The sequence below is a fragment of the Puma concolor genome, chromosome C1 (assembly GCF_028749965.1).
Source record: "Puma concolor isolate L17-30 chromosome C1, mPumCon1.1.hap2, whole genome shotgun sequence".
NCBI lineage: Eukaryota > Metazoa > Chordata > Mammalia > Carnivora > Felidae > Puma > Puma concolor.
Window position 1 is genome coordinate 13,311,188 of NC_141674.1, and position 14,458 is coordinate 13,325,645.

Here is a 14,458-nt window from a genome sequence, read left to right on the forward strand (position 1 = left end):
GACTGCCCACAGCACTGGGAGCAAGAGGGTTCCCTGTTCCCACCCAGGAGACAGAGAAATAGTCTCTACCCGCCGCTCCCCACCCCCCAAATGTTTCCTCCGGTCTTCCAGGACCACCCATTCGGGTGCTCATCAGCTTAAGCGCGGACTCCTAACCAATTACTGGAAACCATGACTGTGTCTGATGACTCTAATAGGGTCATATATGCCTAGTCTTGGGGATAGGGTCTAGAGTCTGCTCAGAGAACTTCGGTTACGTGCCCAAGATCATAGAGCTCATGTGCGGGGAAACCTGGCTTGGACCCCAGACCTCTCGAACTCCAGGGCTCTTGGTGACCAGGCTGGGGGCCTTCCCTGCCTGCTTAGATCCCAGGACGGGATCCCCTCTTGGGGACACAGCAAAGCAGCAGGCCCCTTCTAGTGATACAATACTGGGAGCCGTGCCTGCCCCTGCTTTGGGGGGATGAAATTTTCCCTCAACCTCTCAGGGGCTCTCCCCTTCCCTGGAGGTCTAAGCTAGGTCCCCAGCTTCCGGGAGAATTCACAGCCAGCTGGGGCCCGGGGAGTTTCCACCTGTGTTCCTAGCCTGCTGTCCTCCCAAAGTATAATTCAGCTCTGGGGTTCTTCCCCCTTGCCCCTCCCAGACTGTCCTCCTTTCTTTCAAGGTAGGAATCGGGGATCTGCCCCAGCCTCTCTGCTCCCCATACTCTGCCGTTGCATTCTCTGTCCCGGCCCTGCTCCCTCTCACCTCCACGGCTCCACATAAGCCACTCCCTCCTGCTAGCAGCACCCCTCTCTCCCCAGCCTTCAGCCCTCCTTCAGCATCCCTCACTTCCCAGTTTGTAACCCTGGCAAACTGCCTCCCTCTGCCTGGGTTTTCTTGTCTGAGAAGCAGAGGTAACAATAGACTTGTTTTGGAAGTTAAATGAGAAAATGTATGCAGGGTGCTTAGAACGCTGTTTGGCACAGAGTAAATGCTCCTACCTCTCCGCTCCCCCTGAGCCACCAGTAGATTCGCCACGGCGGTGGCAAGGAGTTCCTTCTGCTTGGAGAAGTTCCTGTCCCTTCCCCTGCCCCGTGGCGAGCACCAGCCCGGTGTTCAGCATCCACGGCCTGATTAGACTTTCTCTTCTCCCCAACCTGCCTTTCCGAACAGATGCCTCTTCCTTCCAATCAGTCCCTCTCTGCTGCTGCACCCGGAGTTCCATCAAAGGACCCTGATTTCCCTCCCATCGCCTGAGCCCATCAGACAGAATCCGGCTGCCAACAGAGGTTGACCTGCCTCACCCTCTAGGCCCTGCGCTGGCAAGGAAGCCGAGCCTGGTGTCACAGCCCCACCCTCCCCAGCCCTTCCAGGAACCACACACATCCATTCACACAGACGCGGATAATCCATGCAGGCAGATGGGAATCCAGGCAAGGATAATCCAAAAACAGGAGAGGACCCAAAAGCCATTTTTATTTGGCTTTGAAATGCATTCGATGAACTTAATTTTTGCCCCCCCTTACTACAGATTTCACTTTTGAATCCTCTCCGACGTCAGCTAATACTGAAATGAGTTTGCCTGCCCTGGGCACCCACTGGGGGCGTGACCCCGGGGTGCATCTAACAGTTTGAAATCGGCCGACACAAAGAGCCAGCCCCTGTTGGGATCCAGGGGCCCAGAGGGCAGAGCAACCCCAGATATAGACACTGAAAAGGTCTGCAGCGGTCCTCCGGTCGGCTAGGCCCCTGCCCTGCCCCCCCATCTGCCATCGGGCCCGCTCTGGCGGGGCAGCTCTGTCTCCGGAGAAACAAAGAACAGCTTCTCCCCGCCACCACGATCACACATGGGTGCACCTGCACACGTGCACACACACACACACACACACACACACACACACACACACACACTGGCCCAGCTTTTCCCAGGAAAGAACCAAAATCACTTCTCACACCTGCAGGAACTTCTCAGAACCCTGGTGGGGGGCAGAATTCCTAGCATTTCCAAGAGAAGTGGGAACTCCCACTCACTCCTCCATCTAAACTTTTCTCTGGCCACTGGGAATGCTCACGCCTTCTGGGTTGAGGAAGAAACGGATGTGGAGGCACATTTGTCTCTGTTAGGAGCTGGTTCACCTGAAGTACGTTACTCAACCTCTCTGAGCCTTAATGTTCTCTGAACGACGGGTGGCAGTCCCCACCACCACCATTACGGTAGTTAACGTTAGTTGAACACTTGCTACCTATCAGCCTCTATTTGCAGAGCTTTCCCTATATTAACTCGCTGAATTCTTAACCCTCGAAAGCAAGTATGACTGTTCACGTTCTCTTTCTACACACGCAGACATGAAGCCTTACTAAGCAGCCCCCTATCTTCCAGCGCCAGGACTCAAACCCAGCGGGGTCCTGGCCTACAGGGGAAAACAGCCATCCCCATAGGCCCACGGTGTGGTAGGGACACAGGGACACAGAGAGGGGGACGAAGGGCCATCCCCTAGCAAGGAAGCCAGTCCTGTCCTTTGGGAATGACAGCAGCCAGCCGCTTAGGCCAGCTGGGTGATGCAGTAGGGAGCGAACACAGTGGCCCTCACCTCCTCTCGATTCCCATGTCCATCCGTCTTGAATGTTCCTTCAGTCATTCCGCACACGTCCACCGGAGCCCCACTGCACGCCAGGCTCCGAGGTAGGCCCTCGTGCTGTCAGGCTCCCCTGCCCCCCACCCCATTACTACACCCCAGAAAGCCCCACCCACCTAGACAATGCTCCCGGAGGGGCCGGTTGGACCTCCGGACCCAGCCGTCAGGCCTGGGCAAAGCCAGAGGTGTTTGAGGGACGTGGGCATCGTGGCCTGCGGTGGGGAGCCCCTCACCGCCACTCGGCAACGTCCTCCTAGGAGGGAACCTGAGCAGGCCGGGTGCAAGGGTGACTTGCAGAATGCAGCTGGGCGGGGAGGCTCCCGGAGTGTGGGGCGTTCAGGGCACAGAGGCCCGAAGAGCAAACAGAGGACCAAACAGGAAGAGAGGCCACCTGGGTCGGCTCAGGTCATGATCACGCGGTCTGTGAGTTCGGGCCCCGCGTCGGGCTCTGTGCTGACAGCTGGGAGCCTGGAGCCTGCTTCGGATTCTGTCTCCTTCTCTCTCTGCCCCTTCCCCGCTCGTGCTCTGTCTCTCGATCAAAAATAAATAAATGTAAAAAAAAAAAAATCTTTTAAACAAGGAACAGAGCCTCTTTTTCCAGCAGGTGCTTCCCTTGTCCTGAAAACTGTTCCCTTCAAATCCCTACTCAGACAGGATACCGAAGGGCTTTGCGGCGAGAGAGTCAGAAGACGTGTGTTTAACACTTGAACGTGTCACCTCTCAGTTAGCTGTGTGACCTTGAGCAAAGTCCTCCTGGGGCCTCAATTTCCTCTCTGGTGAAACGCATCAGCAATGGTCCGCTTCTCCACCGCTGTGTCCCTGGCAGACATTGCTAAAAGATCATTCATTCCTTCACAAAACGTATTTATCATCACAGGGTACCGCCCACGCCGTAGGTGGGGTCCTAGACACTGACTGGGGATACAATTTACAAGACAGAGCCGTCCTCTGCTCTTACTGGAGAGCTCGTATTCACTTTACTCACCGTGCCTCGATGTGGTCTCAGAATCCTTCTCAACACAGCCTTCGAGGCAGCCACTACCAATCAGACCAGCTTGAGAGACGAACTCCGTATTGGCCAGGGTTCCCTAGAGACACAGAAAAATAAGATACAGCTACGGATGTAGCTACAGACATAGATTTATAGAGATTTATTTTCAGGAATAAGCTCGTGCGATTGCAGAGGCTAGCGCGTGTAAAATTTGTAGGGCAGTGTCAGCAGGCCAAAAACCCAGGCAGGGTTTCAGGGTGATGACCTCGAGGCAGAGCACTTCTCCGAGTTTTTGGCTCTTAGGACCTTTGACTGATTGCTTGGTAACCGCTTGCAATTGCCCCATCATTGAAAGTAATCTCTTTTACTTAAAGATAACCGACCAGAGATGTTAATCCCACCTATCAAGTACCTTCACAGCAACATCTCGACTGGTATTTGGCCAAGAAAACTGGGCACAGTAGCCCCGCCAAGTTGACACATAACCGTCACAAACCCCATGTCGCCTCCCCAGGAATTATCTCAGAGCAAACGTTCGGCACTGACTCTGGGATTCAAAGCCTTTGATTTTGATTCTCTGTCATTCTCAGGATAGCATTTTCGGCTGGCAGTGGACGAAGTAATGAGTCCACTTAAGTCCCCGCAAGGGAAGTGAGGAAGGAGCATTTCTGGCAGGACCGTTTAGACAATCATGTCCACAGAACCCTCTCGGGGTGTTGTGTGAAAATGATCTGTTATTTGCCATCAACCAAGAGCAATTTCTTCTTGTTTAACCCAGAACTTGGGAGGGTATGGCCCTTGCGGTTTTCAGAAGGCTCTGTCTTAAGGCAACAGGTTTTTGCCCATGTTGGTGAGATCTTTCTCCCCGATACCTGCCCTTTCTAGTCGCATGTGGTTTGTGCCTATCTGAGCCAGGGAGGGGACAAGGAAAAAAAATACGAGCACGGCCGGGGGCCGGGTCCTAAGGTAGGGATGTGACAATCAGGCATAGTGTAAGCTCTGCTGCAGTAGTAAATATCCCTGGACTCTCAGGGACTCAACATCACAAAGGTTTCTTTCTCTCTGAGGTTATGCGTCCAGAGTCACTCAGGAGCCCAGGCTGATGGCGGTGCCACCACTTGGTGACGCTGCCATCCCAACATGTGGCTTCCAGCGTCTCCATGGTAAGGTAAGAATGTGGAGAAGTCACCCACGCTTTTAAATGCCTTGGCCTGCAAGTGACATAGCTGCTCACATTCAATTGGCTAGGACTAGTCATGTGACCCTGTCTGACTGCAAAGGAGGCTGGGAATTGTAGTCTTCTATACGCCCAGGAAAGAGAGGGAAAACCAGATCCACTGAAGGTCTCTCTTCTGATCCAGATGCAGGAATTTTAGTGTGGGGATTTTCAAGGGCTATTGTCCACAGCTCCAAAATCTTTTGTAATGCCCTTCCTGGCTCTCAATCTGGGGCCTGGGACACACCCACCAGCGGGAGTCCCCAAGCTCTTAGCTATTAACAAGAGGCAGGGTGTAAACATTTGCAAGTTAATTGCTCCGCTAAAGGATATATGAATTTGGGGCGCCTGGGTGGCTCAGTTGGTTGAGTGGTTGACTCTTGATTTCAACTCAGGTCATGATCCCGGGGTCGTGAGATCGAGCCCTGCGTCGGGCTCCGTGCTGAGTGTAGAGCCTGCTTGGGATTTCCTCTCTCCCTCCCTCTGCCCCTCTCCCTCACTCGTGCTCTCTCTCTCTCTCTCTCTCAAATAAAAAAAGAAAAGAATACGTGCATTAAAGTAAGTTCAAGGTTAACTCTACAATGGCAACAATGTCTGGGAGAGTGTGAACAGGATGGGCGTTAGCATAGGAACAAACCCCCGTGAGAGTGTTTCTTCCCTGGGGATTTGAATCTCCCCAAACAGGCTGGAAACCACTGCTCTTTCCAGTCGCCTGCCCCCTGCAAAGCAACAGCATTTTGTGACCATTTGCAAGGCAACCGTCACATCAACCAGTAGAACTGTGGTCCTCTGGCCACGCTCGGGATGGGGCAACAAAGGGCAGAGACAGGTGCAGAGGCCTGAGAGTCAGGCCCGTCTTAGAATCCCGGCTCTGCTCAGCTCTAAGACTGTAGCCACGCCCCTCAACGTCCTGAGCCTCGGTTTCCCCCACTGTAAAGTGGGGAGAAGAATGGCTGCCTGCCACAGTTGTTGAGCGGGCAAAACAGGGACATGCCGGGGAAGCTCCTAGCCTGTGCGTGGCTGTCCCTTCCCCCCTTCCCTCCCCTGCCTGAAGGCCACTTGGCATGAGACAGATGTGTTGCTGTGTGTCATCAGAAACCCGGAGGGCGCTGACACAGAGGGGTGTTTGGAACGCTGTATCGGGAGAAAAAAACGGAAATGAGTTAAATATCCAAGTACAGGAGATTGGTTAAGTAAACGCATTCAGGTTGGTGAAGATGCCGCTACCAAATGTTTCAGGGAAGCTGAAGTAGCAAAGGAAACATTGACAATACAATTTTGAGAAGGAAAACTCAGGGCGCAATATGGTATATGTGAGATAGCGTCAACTCCGCAAACACGGGAGTTCTGTGCCCCCCCCCACCCACCCACGGAGAAAACGTGCTATGAGTCTTCGATGAGTCACGATCCTTTTCTTTACATTGTGTTTTGTTTCGGGTTTATTCTGTGTTGCAATTTCAATTTCTCATGTATGTAATTTCATATTTTCAGACATAACAAATTATAATGAGCAAAATGTCCCTTTCTTTAAAAATGTGAATGCGGAGGGGCGCCTGGGCGGCTCAGTCATTTAAGCGTCTGCCTTCCGCTCAGGTCATGATCTCATGGTTCATGAGTTCGAGCTCTGCAGTCAGCACAGAGCCTGCTTCAGATCCTCTGTCTCCTTCTCTCTCTGCCCCTCCCCTGCTGGCTCTCTCTCTCTCTCTCTCTCTCCTCTCCCAAAAATAAACATTTTTTTTTAATGTGAATGTGGCATTTCCACAGGTGCGGGTTGCACCAGTGTGTGTCCGAGATGCGGCCGTTAGAGGCTGGATGGCGGTGGGCGAGCAAGGCACCACGGGAAAGGCGCAGCTGAACTTGACCCCTTCCCGACCCTTTTCTAGCTGTGTGGCCTTGGGCTAGTCATTTAAATTCTCGGATCTCTGGGGTGCTCGTGGGTCAAATGGAGATAAGAATGCCTGCCCCCCAAGGACCTACATAAGCCACCTAGCAAAATATTTGGCTAAAGGGGATGCTTAGTTTACAAAGACCGCTCCGGCAAGAGGTTGCACAGCCACAGACAGTGACGTGCAGTCAGCACGGAGCGTGTTTTGGAGGGAAACTCGACGGGACCTGCTGAAATGAGCTACATGTGGACTATGCAGAAGCAAACCAAGGGTGACTCCCATTTTTCCAACCGAGCATTTATTCTCAATTGCAATTCTCTTGCAATATTCTCTCGGGCACTACAGAATCCAAAATATCTTGCCACTCTTCCGCCCCAAACCAGCCGAGCTATTCCCGTCGCATAGAACAATCCAAGCCCCGTACGATGTGCCCAGTCTGCCCACCAGCTCCTCAGAACCATCCTCCGGGGCAGGTGCTGCTCCCCACCGTGTTTTAGGTGAAAAGACCAAGCTGGGGGGGGGGGGGAAGTGGTACCCGAAGTAGCACGCCCTGTGACGGCAGATTCAGGACTTGGGGCTGACTTGTGGCTCCAGCTGACTTAATAAGCCAAGCTCGGTGGGGGCCCGTCCCCTGCGAGGCTGGACAGGTGTTGCTGGAATCACGCTGCTGTCTACTCTGGCCCTGGTTTTGCAGCGTCCCTCCAGCTTCTGCCTCCACACACGCACACGGACACACACACACCTTTGTGCACACGTGTGTGCACACGCGCGCATGCACACGGACGCACAGAGACCTACACGCATTCGTGTGCACACACGTGTTGCATACGCTCCGTGCACGTGCACACGTGCACACAGACACCTACACACCTCCGTGCACACCACACACGCACACGTGCACAGACACACGCACGCTGCCGTGCGCACACACACAAGACACGTATGAGCCTTTGCCCGCACGCATGTGCTGCAAACACACACATATAGGCGCACACACAGACGCATTCACAACTTCGTGCGTGCACACATGCACGCCCACGTGTGACGCGCACCCACGCTTACATACACACACATGCACACAAGCGCACACACACCAATCTCCGGTGCCTTACACTCTGAGTGCGGCAGGGGGTTCAGCACGCCAGGCCGAAATAGCCACAACTCCTCCCGTGTCTTCAAACCTCGTGGTGCTTGTCTGTTAGTGGCTCCCGGACCTCCAGAACTGCTTCTGCAGAGGTTTTCTCTGAGCCCCCTGCTGGGGCCGCGGTGTTCCCAAGACTCCTCGGGTGGGGTTTGGGGCATCACTGGGGTCCTTCCCAAGGCTCCTCGCGTGGCACCTTGCCGCGGAGACGTACGATGAATGCAGCGGGGGGCACCACGGACCTTTCCCGGTCCGCTGCCCCCTTGGCCTGGTGCTCTCCCTGCCTGGCAGCTAAGGGTGACGGCCCTCGACCCACACTGCCCAGGTTCGATCCTGACAAACCCTCCCTCCACCTCCATGCAAACCAGACAAAGTAATTCTCAGTCGGTGTCACTGTCTCCTCTCTCCTGGATCCATTGTTCTGCTTTAAAGCTTATCACAACCGGGGTGCCCGGGTGGCTCAGTCGGTTAGGCATCCGATTTCGGCTCAGGTCATGATCTCACAGTTTGTGAGCTCGACCCCCGCGTCGGGCTCTGGGCTGATGGCTCAGAGCCTGGAGCCTGCTTCGGATTCTGTGTCTCCCTCTCTCTCTGCCCCTCCCCTGCTCGCGCTCTGTCTCTCTCTCTCCCTCTCAAAAATAAATAAACATTAAAAAAATTTTTTTAAAGCTCATCACAACCTATTTAGTGTTTGTTTTGCCTTCAGTCCTCAGCTTTGACCCCACTTCTTTCTTTCTCCCCTCCAGCCACTCCGGAGTTCCCGCCTGCATAAGTTATACTGCTTCCTCAGGACCTTGGCACATCCCTCTAAGTCAGAAACTCCGTGTCTAAGAATAAGACATCTCAAGTGAGAGGGGCCAGGCTTGGAACCCAGGCCCTCAGGCTGCCGAGACTGAACCCTACACCACTACACACGTGGCCTCCCTCCTCTCTTCTGCCCTCCCGTGGCGCCATGGAGCCCGCCTCCAGGGCATGTCCCTTGGGTGTATAAATATCTGGTGAAGGTCTGTTTCCCCCCGGACCGTGAACCAGCTCCACGCAGGCTGGGCTGGGGCGTGTTTCGCTCACACGACACCCCTGATGCCCAGCACTTAGCACTCAGTACACATTTATGAACGAATGGGTGAATGTCTGCCTGCCTCCGTTATATACGCGATCCCCAGACCCAGGGACCATGTTTTCATCTCTGCATCCCCGGTGCTCAGCCAAGCGCCCAGCCCTGGAAGTCACCAGCGCGCTCACTGAATTGAAACTGACCGATCTCCAGCACGTTCACCAGCCAGGGTACCTCACGCACCCACTGGCGTGTGAGTAGGACTAGTACTACCCCCAAATACCCCCACCTGTTCATGCCTCCACGCCTTGTTCCTTCTGTTCCTTCTTCCCAGGACGTCTTTCCTCTTTGTCCATCGGCTGGAAACCTCTTCACAGCCTTCAAGGCCTGGCATAAACAAGCCTCCTCCACCCTCCTCTTGGGGCAGATTTTGGGCTCTCTCCTCCGCAGGCCCACAGCAGGTGCATCCCAAGGTTGTGCCTTACAGGACGGTCTTGAGATTTTGTTTTTTCCTCCTAAACCGTGAGTCTCCTGAGGGCAGAGTCTGTCTTACTGTCTTATTCTTTTATTTGTTTTAATGTTTTTATTTATTTTGGGGAGACCGCAAACAGGGGAGGGGCAGAGAGAGGGAGACAGAGGATCCAAAGCAGGCTCTGCACTGTCTGCACGGAGCCCGATGTGGGGCTTGAACTCACGAACTGCAAGATCATCACCCGAGCTGAAGTCTGACGTTCGGCCGACTGAACCACCCAGGTGCCCTGCCTTACTCATTTCTAACCCCGACGCGGGGGCCCTTCCCAGAGAATGTGTGATGCATGAGATGAATAGATGAACAGTGATTCGGGCTGACCAGCCCTCTGTGCCCTCCTCCGTGGCCGGCATGCGTCTCAGGTTCTAAGGCCTAGGGTTCTCAGGGGGCGAGTGCTGTTGGTTCCAGTCTACGGAGGGGGAAACAGAGAACAGAGAGGTCAAGTTGCTTGTCCAAGAGTAAAAGAGAAATCCATCAGCCTTGAGTGGCTGCTGGTGGGAGGGGAGCTGGAAGGCGCCACGGTGGTCCCTCCCTCCCTCTGCACAGAGCTGCCTGGGCTCCCCAGCCTCTGTTCCAGAGCGCACGATGGGCTATGGGGTGCACGGCACCCCGAGAGCAGCCCCGAGGAAGAACACTGCTCCCCGGACATTCCTGGGCACCAAAGCCCGCCTCTGTTTGCGGCCACCAGCAAATCCCAGGGCGTGCAGGGGTAAAGCCATGCTTGGGCAGGAATTTGGAGCAGCCGAGAGGGCAGGAGGAGGGCTCTCTGGGAAGCCTAGGTGGCAGGTCACGATCTGTCCTCATGGGGATGCCAAGTCCCACAGAGCTCCCCATCCTGGGTGTATTTACAGGCCCAGGTGGTGAGGGACGAGGGCCGGTAGCCCAGTTTCCAGAATCTAAGCGGGTTCAGGACAATCTACCTTTGCTGCCGGATGGGGCGGGGCCGGGCCATGCAGGGACCGCGCGGGTACGAAGACAGGAGTTGGCATGGGCAAGCTGAGTGTCTCTTTCACTAGAGAAAATGAGCCTGGGACAAAGGGACACAGAAAACGGGGACAAACAAAACATGAGCAGCTTTCCCCGGGGGCTCCCTTGACTCTCAGACCCCCCACGACTCCCTTCCACCTTCGGTGCCAGGCTCCTTCGGTGCCAGGCAGAGCGGGTGCCACGCAAGGCCAGGTGTCTTTGAGAGGTGGGGGCTGCTTGCAGAGAGACAGGGGCCCCAGGCCTCCCGCACTTGACATTTCTCTGCACCTCCAGCCTTCACGTCCTCACGCTGCTGTCCCGAACCACGGAGGACAAAGTGGCTTTAACAACACGAATGTATGATCCTACAGTCCTGGAGGTCAGCGGGCCGACACGAGTCTCACGGGGCCAAAGTCAAGATGTCAGCGGGGGCACCAGGGAGGATCTGCTTTCTTGCGTTTTTCTAGATTTGAGACGCTGCCCACACTGCTTGGCTGGTGGCCCCTTCCTCCATGTGCAGAGCTCACAGTGGCCAGCCGGGTCTCTCTCGAGCCTCTTTATTGTGACACTGACCTTCCCGCCTCCCTCGTCCGCTTCTAAGGGCCCTTGACATCACCTTGAGCCCCACCCCCCAGAAAATCCCAGGTAATCTCTCTACTTTAAGGTGAGCCGGTCCACAATTTTTATTGCATCATCTGCAGACCTAACCTAACGGTCACAAGTTCCAGGGTTTAGGATGGGGACGTCTTTGGGGGGCCCTTACTCTGCTAGCACACCTGTCACCCAGGGGCAGCCACTACCTGGGGGGCACCTCCTGGGTGGCAGGCAGCTTCACACAGTCATTTCCTTCCTTCCTCCCAACAGCCCCGGGAGGTCAGGGGTATCACCCCTCTTTCCCGAGGAAGCGACTGTGGGAGAGCCAGGCCACCTGTGACTGGTGGGGGCCTGGGGCACTTCTGCCTTCTTTCATTAAAAAAAGCTTTAAGGGGCGCCTGGGTGGCTCAGTCGGTTAAGTGTCCGACTCCTGACTTCTGCTCAGGTCATGATCTCCCAGTTCATGAGTTCGAGCCCCACATCGGGCTCTGCACGGATGGTGCGGAGCCTGTTTGGGATTCTCTCTCTCTCCCTCTTTCCGCCCCTCCCCTGCTCATGCTCTCTCTCTCTCTCTCTCTCTCAAAATAAATAAATAAAACTTAAAAAAAAAAAGCTTTAAAGGCCATGTTTTATGGCTGTACTGGTATAGGCATGATAGGCATGAATGTAACCAGGTTGGATATTCTTCTCTTATTTCTAATTTAAAAAAGAAATGAAGGGGCGCCTGGGTGGCTCAGTCGGTTGAGCGTCCGACTTCGGCTCAGGTCATGATCTCACGGTCCGTGGGTTCGAGCCCCGCGTCGGGCTCTGTGCTGACAGCTCGGAGCCTGGAGCCTGTTTCAGATTCTGTGTCTCCCTCTCTCTCTCTGACCCTTCCCCGTTCACACTCTCTCTCTCTGTCTCAAAAATAAGTGAACGTTAAAAAAAGAAATGAAAACATTTCATGGGCCCCTAAGAGTGCCGTGGGCTCTCAGCACTGTGTCCACGGTGCCAGATGGAGAAGTAGACCTTGGAGACTGGCATAGGGATGCCCACGGGCACATGGCCAGGAGGGGGCAGAGCCACGGGTCACGCCTGGGGCTCCCCTGACTCCAAGACAGGGCTCACTTCTCCAATTAGCCCACCACTCCATTAGTATCCAAACGACTCTGAGACATCGGACTCAGAGCCACACGAACACTTAAGATTATTTGGCCAGAGGCTCTCATTTTAGGGAGATCCGTGTGCCCAGAGAGGGATTACCACGTTCTCAGGGACACACAGCAAGTCAGTGCTGGAGCCAGGATGAGGTCCTGGTCTCCCGACTGTCCACCAGGGGCTCGTCCCTAGCCCTCTCTTTCTTCCGTGTGCCGACCGCTCTGACCTGAGAAGGAGCCCAGCTCCTCCCCCACCCTACACGCACACACTCATACACATAAGCACAGCCCTCTCTCTGTGGTCACGCACGCAATGCCAGTGTAAACCTTGGCCACTGCTGTGTTGACTGCTCTTTATGTTGTGACCTGGTTAGGAACCGCCCAATGTACTCATGTCACACATGGGGAAACTGAGGCCGGGCCAGGAGGGGTCTGACCCCAAGCCACTCTGCAGATTACCAGGAGCGCCAGCACTCTAGCCCAGTTCCCCAATCCCGTGCTCTCTGCCCTGCGGCCACCTCGCCCACACAGATTCTCTGCAGTTTATCACAGATGTCAGGCTCCAGCCTGAGGGCCCCCCTCTGCCGTCACCCAGCCCACAGGGGCAACAGAAGACCGTGCGACCAGAAGGTTCCGCAAGAGCAGTTGCCAAGTCCTCAGCGTCCAGATTTGGCACAGGGGCTGCCTCCGGCTCAGACCCAGAACAAGAAAAACCAGTTCCAGGAGGCCACCTTCCTGCCCTGACTTTGACGTCTGCAGTGGTTGGTTGCCCAGGCTGGGGGCACTGGGCTGAGCCTGGGGTTCAGGCTGCACGCTGCAGGGTGGCAGTGCCCCCGGCCAGAGACCTCTGGTTTCCTGCTGCACGTCATTGGTCCCCTCTGAGCCTCAGTTTCCCCACCTAGGCATGACATTCTGTACCTGCCTCTCAGGGTTGCTGTTGCCCTGGATGGGTGCATGGCACTTGGTGAAAGCAAGGTCAATGTCATGACCTTCACTGTAAGCATTAATGACAGTTATGGTGATATATGAAGGAGCCAGCGCTTAAGCTGGACCCTGAAGGCTGGGCGGTACGGTGGGGCTGGCAAAGGACCAGCACAGCTCCCTAGGGCAGGGCCAGGAGCCAAGGCCAGAGAGGAAGCAAAGACTGGGGCCCCAACTAGAGACCCCTGGCGGCCCCCAGCATCTCAGATCTTTCACCTGCTGTCTCTGCAGGTTCCCACTGAGAGAACGTACCTTCAAGATCTTGGTCTCAGGGGAGAATTTCCAACTCCCCACCCATGTTACAGATGGGAAAACTGAGACCCAGAGAACAGGAGTTACCTCCCCAAGGACACACGACTATTTTACAACGCCAGGACTCATACCCAGCGCCACCTGACTTTTGAAGGAAATGATTGATCACAATCCTTCCACTCGGCTCTCCTAGGAACAGTGTTTTTTCTTGTCTTCTGTTTTCCTTCCAAGCCTTATCTGACATCTAACTCAACACAATTGACTTGTCCCTGTAGCCCCGAGAATAGCTCAGGGACAGCACGGATTGCGGGGCTCAGAGAGGGCAGCCAGCTCCAGTCCCCTGTGTCACTCCTGTCACCCCGACGTAGCCCCAGCTCTGGCCACGATCAGCCTTTGCACAGCTCTTCTATCCCCACCCTCCACCCCCCAGAATGCCTTCCTTGGGCAATTACTTTGCGAAGCCGCATCCCCTCCTTCCAGATTCAGCCCCTTCCGGCCTTCCCTGATGGTTCTTGGCCCTGAAGATACCAGCTCATCGCCCCTCGGTATTTAAACAAATTAAAGGCTCGATCGGCTGTATGCATTTGCTCTTGTCCACACGGTGACTTGTCTCTTCTCATTTATTCATTTGTGTATTCAACAGGTGTTTATGGAGGACCGACTATGAGCCAGACATTCGACACACGCAGAGCCTGCCCTCCAGATGCGAACCCTCTCGTGGAGAGGGAGTCCCACAGGACCTCACTGCACTTGTTAGGTGCTGAGCGTCGCTGGGGGTTGAGCAGGGGCCTTTGTCTTTGGGGGCCTTCCCAGCCAGGCACCTTGCCAGCTAGGAAAGGGTCTCCTCCCATCGCTGCCAGTACTGCTTAGACACAAGGATGCTGGAGGTCCCTGAGCCATCTTGCACCCCCCGGGTGGCCACCGGGTTCGGTGGACCGCAATCCCAGCTCTGCCACCTTTGAGCTGAGAGATTTGGACAGGGTCCCCTCCCTTGGGGGCCTCAGTCCCTCTTTTGTGAAATAGCTCTAGGGGCTCCTAGCTCACCGGTTTGCTGTGGGATGGGGGCAGCATCCTGCGAGCGCCCGGGGCGGGG